This window comes from Ammospiza caudacuta, chromosome 17 (assembly GCF_027887145.1).
Source record: "Ammospiza caudacuta isolate bAmmCau1 chromosome 17, bAmmCau1.pri, whole genome shotgun sequence".
Taxonomy (NCBI): Eukaryota; Metazoa; Chordata; class Aves; order Passeriformes; family Passerellidae; genus Ammospiza; species Ammospiza caudacuta.
The window spans coordinates 14,320,430-14,330,946 of NC_080609.1; positions in this window are offsets into that span (position 1 = coordinate 14,320,430).

The window sequence follows — 10,517 nt, forward strand, 5'->3', positions numbered from 1 at the left end:
CAGACAGCCAGAACTCCCATGCAGCCTGGGGAGGAGGAGGAGGAGGCTTTCTCCTGTGCCAGGACCGGTTTCCCAGCTCTCCAGCCCAGTGGGAATGAGGCTGTGCCTGCCAGCCCCGCTCTGTCACAAGGTCCCCACCCTGGCTGGCCAGGGGACAGGGAGTTGCAGCACCCACAGCCCCTGGACTGGGAGAAGCATGGAAATGGCCTGGAAACACTCTGGGTGGATTTAATCCCATCTGATTTCCTCTTCTGTGAGCTTTTTCCAAGTCTTCTGACATTGTTTCCACTCCTAAATAAATACGTTTCCAGTCTGGGATATCCTCTTCATCAAACAGGGGAGGACCAACCTCTCCATCTCCCTCTGCTCCAAAAGCCTCAAGCTTAAGGCAAAAAGGGCACAACCATCCTTGGGTGGAGATGTAAATCCCACAATTCAAAGACCAATTTTAAATAACAAAATGGGGCTGTGGGACACCAACAGAGCTGTCACTCCCTGCAACCATCCAGTGTGGCTGATTGTCACCATTAAAGGTCATGCTACCACCACCACCTGGCATCACTGCTTCACTTCCAAGCTGCCTCCCACAGCTCAAACTTCCATACAAATCACATAAAATCAGGGTCCAGGGATTAAGACACCACAGTCTGCATGGAAAGAGTTTCCTCACCTCTACACCACTTTGCCACTGTCAGCCCAGCCCAGGATTTCTGCCATTGCCCACAGAGGACAAAGTGGCCCCTTCCTCCACACCTTGCCCAATTGTGTCTCCTGTAACTTCCTTTTTCCAGCCAGATAAAGGGAAGTAGAGATTTCCTACAGCTGAAGCAGTGCAGATGCTCAGCGTGTCCTGGGGCAGGGGAGGCTCTCCCCAGCCCATCCCAGCTGGCTCTGCAGCTCAGGCCTCCCAGCCCACCTTCACCCACCTTATTTATAATACCTCACACCTGTGGGGGCTGAGCATGAGCAGCTCAGTGAGGAGAAGAAAAACAAAGATGAAAAGGGGTTTTAAACCACTCCAGCCTTTTTCAAGCTTCAAAGAAGCTCAGCCTCCCTCAGCATGAGCCCTTGGTCCTAGGGGGATGTCATTGTCCCTCCAATGCAGGCAGCAGAACCAAGCCACAAGGAAAAAAAGAAAAAAAAAAAAAAAAAAAAAAAAAAAAAAAAAAAAAAAGAAAATAAAGGACTCCAAGCCCCTTCTCCATGGTTTTATTTTTCTGCCAGCAGCTGCCAGGAGGAGTCACGCTGCTCGAGGAGGTCAGAGGGTATTTTTTCCCCATGGATTGCCTTGACCCAGGGTTGCATGAGCCCTGCCCTGCAGCCAAGCCCAGCTGCCAGCAGCCGCAGCCGAGTGCCCGGGGGCTGCAGGGACCGGCCCCATCCCCGTCCCTGCCGTTCCCACAGCCCTGCCTTCGAAGGAGGTTTCACCTTCTCCAGGCACAGCAGCGCTAATGACAAGTGAAGGATGCTGCCACACCTGCACAAAACCATTTTTGGAAGGACACCTGGGGAAGAAATGTTTCCCATGTCGCTGCTCTGTAATTAGCATTAATTACCAGGGCTTGTGAAACCTCTTCCCCATTTACTCCAGGCAGCATCTGACGGAAACTGTGGGAATCCCGCACGGCTGAGTCAGCCAGGAGCAGGGGAGGGGTCGATGAGACCCCAAAGGGTGCAGGGATGAGGCCCCAGGGTCCCTCCCTCGGACCCCAGCCCATGGGGACACAGTTTTGGCCAGGGGGCTGCAGGCCTGGTTAAAACACCAAAACCCATCATATCTTCATTCATCTCAGCCTTCCCCACAAGGTGCCACTGTCCTTGCCCAGCCAGGGGACAGCCTGGGACATGCCAGCTCAGGGGGGCTTGCATGTTCTGCCCTGTGAGGCACGGCAGAGTGGGAGGATCCCCAGCAGCACATATCCTCGGGTGTTTGCCTCAGCTCACTGCTGTCAGCAACACCCCAAGGTGTTATTACAGACTGGGGGAAAATCCACCCCAAAAACCTAACCCCAAGCAGCCACTTTGTCACCACCCAATGGCAGAGTACTGAGTAATTCCTTCTTCTTTTTTTTTTTTTTTTTTTTTTTTTATAATATAATGATTGGAATGAGTCAGGATGTTTCGTCATCTGGAGTGGCTTTGGAGTCATCTCACCCTGCCCCAGTGACTCCTCAGAGCCTGGGGCTAGGGACACATCCTCCAGCCACCCCAGGGTGGGGTGCAGCTGCTGCAGCCTCACCCCCAAACTGGCACTTTTTGGCTTCAAAATAAAATGATAAAACAAGAGGAAAAAACACCAAAACCCCTCCCCAGCTGCAGGGCCTGTTTTCTGCTTGCAGCAGCTCAGGGTGCTCCAGCATCTTGGGGTGACCCCAACCACCATCCTGGCTGGGGGTCCCAGTGGCACTGGGCACCACCATGGGGATGCCAGGGCAGTGCCCAGGTGACCCTGGACGTTCCACACATCATTGTTCCGTGACCTCCAGGGGTGCCCACAGCTCCCAGCACCACGTGGGACCCCGTCCCTCCCCAGGGACCCGCTGTCCCCTCACCCTCCCACTTGACCTACCCTCCTGTCCATAAATGGAGAGGTTTGAGAGCTGTCCCCGGGGTGGAAGAGGAGGAGAAAAAAGGAGAATAATGCCAAGAATGCAGGACACAGCTGAGGAGCCCAGTCCCAGCCCCTCGACACGGGCTGGGGGCTGTGGGACAGCCAGCCTGGCCACAGCCAGTCCTGTCCCTGCACACACCCCACTGCAGTCACTGCAAAGGTGCTATTTTTGTTTCTCTCTGCTTTTCTCACCAGCTGGGGACTTTCCAAGGCTGGGCTGCCCCGTTTCCATCCCAGCACCATGGAGCAGCCCTGGGGTGCAGAGCTGTGCCCCCACACCCCAGGAGTGTCCCTTTGCAGCCATGTCCCCACCCCTGCAGCAGTGTCCCCTTCCAGCGAGGTGTCCCCCTGCAGGGACACATCCCATTTCACCTCTCTCCTCACCCCATCACCTGTGGGAAAGCCACACTGGGAGGGATGTGAGGTGCAGGGTGGCCCCAGAGCGGGTGGCACGGAGGGTGGCATGGAGGGTGGGAGCAGCCACGCGCCCCGGCTGGCACCGCTCGGAGCCAGAGCCCAACGCCTTAAAATAGAAAGTGAAAACATTCGGGTGCCCCGTCCGGATGGGCGAGGGGGGCCCATCCCCGCCTCTACCAGCCGAGCGCCGCCCCAAACGCGCCACGACCCACCCTGCTCGCCAGCCGCCCTTGCCCAGCCCGGCAGTGCCCATCCCCAAGGTCAGGGTGGATCCCTTCGGCTCCTCTCGCAGAATTGCTCCAGCGGCTCGCTCAAATCCTCCATAAAAGGAAAAACAGCCAGCAGGTAGCACTGCCAAACTTAGTCATCCCCAGTCCGGCAGCCTCGCAGCTCCGTCAGCAGCAATTTCCTCTGTGCGCGGGGGGGACGGGGAGGAGCGGCCCTGCCTCGGCCCGGACCGTGCCCGGAGCTCCGCGGCTGCTGCCGGACACGGCAGATGCTGCCTGATCCCGGCCAGGAGCCGGGGGAGATGCACGCTCTGGGAAAAAGAAAATTTGGCACCCGGTGCAAGTGGTGCCACTGTTGGTCAGGCAGCAAAATCTCATTTTATGCAAAGAATTTGTTCCCGAGCACAGATGTGTGGATGTACCTGGGAGCGCCTTGAAGTACCTGGAATTGGGTGGGCAAAGCCTGTTTGCTGCCCATGGGACAGGGATCACAGGGCCCATGGGACAGGGATCACAGGGCCCACGGGCCAGGTACCACACCTCCCACCACTGATCTAAAGGACCTCCAGCCCCTCCAGAACACAGGCTCTGGGTGCTGGTCCCATCCTTGATGGCTCCAAGGGTGACCCATGAGCAGGACATGGGACATCCCTGAGTTCCCTCCATGCCACCTCCTCCAGCCCTGGCTCTGCCTCAGTTTCCCCACAGAGGAAGCAATGCTGACTGCCTGCTCTGCCCTGGGGTGCTTTACTGAGCCTGAGAGGAGTGACCAGGGCTCCTCACCCCTGCAGGAGTGCCCACAGCATGGCACACTCACCCGGGATGGTGTCACAGGCACAAACACCCTGGGGCGTGAGGAAGTGACATCTTCTGCTATTGCCCCAGGAGACAGCCTGGGTGTTGCTCCAGGTGGCTGTGTCACCCTGTCACCTCACCATGGGGACACAGCGGCACTGCGAGGTTTGGAGCCTTCTCTGGAGCAAGGAGGGGAATCAGACTGGCGGCACCCCCACTGTAAACTCCTCAAAACACTCTTGGGAGGCTGTGCTCAGCTGGCACCAGCTGGCACCGGGGCTTTGCAGACAGGCTGGCTGCCCCAGTAAATGATTCACCCCAGCAATAAAAGACTGGAAATGTTGTGGTGACATCTCACAGCACCAAAGGCGTGTGCAGGGCCTGGGGAGTGCAGTGTCCCCGGGGCTGAAGGGAGTGCCCGGTCTGTGTGGGGCCAGGTACCCTCCAAGTCACAAAGGAAGGTTGAGGGGGGTGATGCTGAGAGGCTCATGTGGGGTCTCTTGTCCCTGTGCTGGGCACCACGGTGCGGGTCAGGCTGTGATGGAGGGACTGGTTACAGCATCACTTTGCCAGCTCAGTGCAAGGTGAACCAGCCTGAGGGGACAAGTGGAGTCTGCTGTGACCAGCACCGAGCCTGTGGCTTCCCCAGCAGGGATCTGGTGGCACCGGGGCATCCATTTCCCCGTGCTGTGATGCCCACTCCCACCCTAAGCTCAAATCCCACAGCTTCCGCTGCCAGGCAGTGCTCTGGCTCGTGTTCCAAGCAATGCCCGAAAAGAAGCGACAGACAGAACACCCAGGAGGGGCTCAGCCGCACTCGGGGGCTGCCGGAGCCGCTCAAGCCCCCACCCCGCTCCCTGAGCGCTTTGTTCCTCTCCGCGCTGTCCGTCCCTGCTCGCATCGCCGGCGCCGCCCGTCCCGCCACAGCTGGGTGGTGCTGTTGGGATGCGCACTGCCGGCCGGGAGCGCGCACCGGGACACGGAGGAGGCGCCGAGACCGCGCACAGGGCAACGGAGCGCGCACCGGGACCGCGCATGGCACAAGGGATCGTTCGCGCTGCAGGCAGGACCGTGCACACCGAGATGCAGGTTGCACATGGAGTCATCCATGCCGGGATGCACAGAGCACACGGGATCACGCACTACACACAGGAGCACGCACACCAATGCATGTGCTGCGCACAGGATCGTTCACACCGAGATGCATGTTGCACATGGAGTCATGCATGCCAGGATGCGCAGAGCGCGCAGGATCGTAAATGCCAGGATGCACAGAGCACACGGGATCATGCACACCACGCACAGGAGAATGCACACCGAGATGCACCCTGCACTTGGGATTGTGCACACAATTGCATGTGCTGCACACAAGATCATGCACACCAATGCATATGATGCACACAGGATCGTTCACACCGAGATGCATGTTGCACATGGAGTCATGCATGCCAGGATGCACAGAGTGCATGGGATCATGAGCACTACACACAGGAGCATGCACACCAAGATGCACCCTACACTTGGGATCTTGCACACTAATGCATGTGCTGCACACGGGATTGTGCACACCAACATGCATGTTGCACGTGGAGTCATGCATGCCAGGATGCACAGAGTACACAGGATCACACACACCACACACAGGAGCGTGCACACCAAAATGCACCCTGCACTTGGGATCTCACACACCAATGCATGTGCTGCACACAGGATTGTGCATGCTGCACATGAGAACACGCACATTGAGGTGCACATTGAGGCATGTGGGATCACCGTGCCAAGATCCCCACGCTGCACACAGGATCGTGCTCGTGGCACACAAGGCCACACACGGTGAGGTGCGCAGGCTGCACATGGGGACACAGATGAGCCACACACTGGCATCACACGCACTGCTGCATGCAGGTTCATGCACACCAAGATCCGTGCTGGGTGTGGGATTGTGCATGCTGAGATGCACGTACTTCACATGTAATCACACACACTGAGGGTGCAGACTGCACACAGGCACTCCAGGGTGATCCCAACACACCTGGAATCACAGCCCAGCACACACACTGCATGGGATTGCACACAGCAGCACGAGGAATTGCATGAACGACACACGGATTGCACACCACCAACACACACACAGGGCCTGTGGGACTGCACATACGTGCACACCCCACGTGGGACAGGGCACACCTGGGTGACCCTGCCCACGGCACTGAACATGGCAAAATGCAGCTGTGCATGGCCTGGTACAGCAATGTGTGTGTCACACAGGGAATTGCAGACATGTGGGGCTGCACACACCAACATGCACATTGCACACAGCCTGCACACGGATTGCTCCTGCCAACACACACAGCACAAGCAGTCACAGGGTGCAGTGGATTGTCCACTGACCAAAGCTCCCCGCCGAAGGCCTTCTCTCACACTGCAGAGCCACAGCCCCCCCCGTGTCCCTCCCAGGGACCCTCAGGTGGCTCTGCACAGTGCCTGCCCAGTGTCCAGCCCATTTTGTGCACACACCCAGGCCCAGGGGCTGCTCTGCTCCCCAGGACCCCAGCCCCACATCAGCGGGGTGTTCTCCTTCCCTCCATTTCCAGCTGGGAATGGCTGTGTGTAACTCCATCCAGGGATGGCAGGAGGGGCTGGGAAGGGGGTACCAGCACCTTCACTGCAGGGAGGGCTGCAGAGCCCCCAGCCCAGCTGCCCACAGCTCGGGGCCCCTGCAGGATGCCCGGGGCAGGGCCCTGTGCCGAGGTTTTGGGTTTCAGGGCCGCCCCCCGCCTGCATTCCTGCCTTCCTGGGGCCTCTCACAGCCAGCCTGGCCAGAGCCCCCAGCCTGAGCCCTCCTTGTGGCCGTTTGCCCAGGACAAAGCCAGCCTGTCAGCACTGGGGAGCCGAGGGAGCTGTGGGACAGTGGGGATGGTGGGGATAAAAGCCCCCCAAACTCTCACTGGTGCTGCTTTCACACCAGCAGGAACCAGGTTTCCTGAGCTGGGGTCAGATCCAGCCCCTCTTTGCAGAGGACACAGGGAATCATGGAATTCATGCCCAATGGAATTACTCTCAATTCATTAAGAGGTTCCTGATTTTGGGACTCCTCCCCCCTCCTCAGCCTCCCCTCCTTGCAGATGCCACAGGAAGAACGTGTTCAGCTCTCAGCCCAGATGTGGTTTCCCACAAACCAGATGGGAAGCACAGCTGGACTCCCACTGCCTCAGTTTCCCCATGTGCAGAACCCCACCAGCCCCCTACAAATATGCACAGGAAGCCAAACACTGAGGAGAGATGGGGTTCTGTTAACCCCTTCCATCCAAGGGGCTCTGCTCCTGGGAGAGTTTGCAATTCCACGAGAAAATGCACTGGGGACCAGGATATCCCATCACCTGGGGACTGCTCAATTCCTTTCACTGATTTCCACATCTCTCAGCCCAGTGAATCGGTCACAGTCCCATCCCCTTCTGCAGCCAAAAAACCCAAAGGGACTCCAGTGCCACAGGAATCAAGGAGGGCCAGGTGGGAGATGCAGGGCTAATCCCCAAAGGCCCCGTTCCTAATCCTGACTAATGGACTCTTTTCACCATTGACAAAGGAGTTATCCATCTGGAAGGGGATCCCTGGGCCCAGGAAGGCACAGCTGGTGGGGCCAGGGAGCTCTGAGCCCTCCCCCAGCCCCAAACCTCTGCTTCCAGCCCTTCCCTGGCCAAAATCCCTCCTTCCCCTGCAGGTAAGGGCACAGCTCTGCTGCCCCCTGCATCCCACCCCACACAGCCCCAACACCACCCCCAAGGAGTCAAACAGCCCCCTCACCTCCCCTCCAAGGCACAGGCTGTAAAAGGCCCCTGCCCCTCTCAGCCCTTTATAGGGCTCCCCTGGGACATCCCAGCTGGCTCCCATTACTGCTCCTATTACCAATACCTCATCCTTGAAGAGATGCCCCCCCTGACCTGGGGGTGTTGGGGGGATTCCCTGGTCCCTCTGTTTCTCTCCAGGCTGAGCTTCAGCCCCCTGACCCCTCCAGGGGGGATTGTGCTCCTGTGGGTGCTGCACCAGCACCTGCCATGTCCCTGTCCCCCTGCATTGCTGGGAGATGGCAAACACAAAACCAGGAGCTGTCACCTCCTCCTCGCCCCCACCCACAGTGGCTTGGTCAGAGCCTGCTCATCCCCGTTCCTGACGTCCCCTGCTGCTCTCTGACTCCTTTCCAAGCCCTCCCATCCCTCTTTGGGATGCACCCTGCTCCATCTCAGCGTGAGGATGGGACAGCTGTTGGGTCCTGCAGAGGAGGGGATCTCCATCCCAGCCTTGCCCTGAGACGCTTTTGGGATGCTGCAGGTCCAGAGAGCAGCTGTGCCCTGGGAATGCGGGCAGTGAATGCCTGAACCTGCCCTGGTGTCCCTTGCTGTGCCCTGATGTCCCTTCATTGCCCTGATGTCCCTTCATTGCCCTGATGTCCCTTCCTGTGCCCACCAAACCCTTCAGCATCCCTGGGCACCGAGGCCCTGAGCAGAGGCAGCATCGGACACAGAGCAGTGGGAAATGGGGATGAGGCACGGCCGGGTGAGGAGCTCCGAGCAGAGAGGAGGAAAACAGAGCAGAGAGGAGCTGCTGTCGCCGCTGTCGCCGCTGTCGCCGCTGTCGCTGTGTCGCTGCTGAGTCACCCGCTCCGCCCTGCGCTGCCAGAGCCCGGGCTGGGTTATTTCGGAGCTGCGTGGGAGCCGCTGTAACACACTTTGCTCTTCCCTGCAAACTCCTCTCTGCTGACTCTGCGCTGCAGCAGGGAATTAAAGTGGGGACAGGCAACGGGGCTGGCACCGAGATCTTCCTCTGGGCCTCCTGCTTGGGGTCTCATTGCTACAACACCCCAGGGCTCTCCCTTGCTCCTCTTGCAAACTGGGAAAATTTTCCTTTTTCCTATCTTTTCTTTCTTTCTTTTTTTTTTTTTTAAGGCTGGAAAGCTTCCCCTGGCAATGGATTATTTTGTCCCACAGAACGCCCTGTGTCTCTCGTGCCCTGCTCCTGGGCACTTGCACAGGATTACAAGAGCCCTGGTGTCCCTCAGAGCCCCGGGGACCAGGCAGGGCACTGGCTGCAGCACAAAGAGCATCGTCCCCACACAGGGGTTAATCACTGCTGCACAAAAGGTCCTTTAAGCTTTCCTGGTAAAATTCCTTCTCCTGCTGGACGAACCAGCCCCAGCCTCTACCCCACCTCCGCAGGGTCCTTGGGGGAGATGGGGGAAGGAGCAGGTTTTCACTTTAGTTCCTGGTAATGGAAAAACCACACCAGAAAACACCAGAAAATGAGCTGGGGCGGGAAGAGAGGGACGAATTCCCAGTGCAGAGTGTCCGTGTGCACTCATCCACTTCCTTCCTCCATTTGCCAGTGTCCAACATCCAAACTGCTTGGAACAAGGCACTTCAAGCACTTCCACCCTTTTTGCTCTCTGGATGCAATTAAATTAAGCTAAGGGGATAAATCCAGCTAATAGAGCTGAGCAAGCCACATGACCAGTGCTGTGCCTGATCCTGATGTCCAGGAAACACAGGAGCATAGCTGAGCCCCCATCACACCCCACCACTGTCCCTTCCTGCCTGAGCAGGCTCCTTTGGGGCAGCATCCCATGGGAAAACATCCCTGGAGCTCGATCTGCCTCCCTGAGCCCCTCTCTGAGGGCTGCTCTTTGTTCCCCCTGGTGCTGCTGCTTTTTTTTTTTTTTTTTTTTTAATACAGCCTAATACAATTTTAATGAGGCTGGGGCGCCTGCCAACTGTCAGGAGGGCCACCAGAGAACCTCTGCTGGGCTGGCTGGTGGCATATGGCACTGAGGCTGGGCACCCTGGGGTGGCCCTGTGGCCCCCAGCAGCAGCAGCAGCAGCAGCAGCAGCAGGGGACAATCGGGGACCTGGGGAAATGCAGCCTCCAGCCAGGATTTGTCTGCACCTGGGACTTGCCCTTGATCCCACTGGGGGACAGCTTGGTGGCTGCACAAGGTCACCTCATCCTGCCTGGCATGGGGGTAGTGGAGAGGTGGTGACCCGAGCACTGCATCCCCAATCTCTGCTGAGCCCCTCCAGGGGTGAGGGGGGGATCTGCATTGTGGGGGGACTGCCCAGGCCAGCCTTGGCCATGTCACAGCCACTGCCACCCCCATTGGGACAGCAGCACCCCCAGATGGGTTTGTGTGTGCCACGGACACTGAACAGTGTGTGGGTGTGCCAGGGAAAGCTCCTGGCATGCGTGCACTGTGCTGGGGTGAAAACCGACCAGCAGCACCCTCATAGTGAGAGTGAGCACCCAAAATTGCTCCCTCAGAGAGGAGCAGGGAGGGCTCAGGCCAGGCTGGAATCCTTGAATCCAGAGGAGAGATGTGCAGCAAGGGAGGGACATGGTGACAGCAGCTTTGGACACTGTGACACAGCTGTGCCCGAGGGTCTGTGTGCTCTGCAGGGCAGGAGGGGGCTGGACACAGCTCA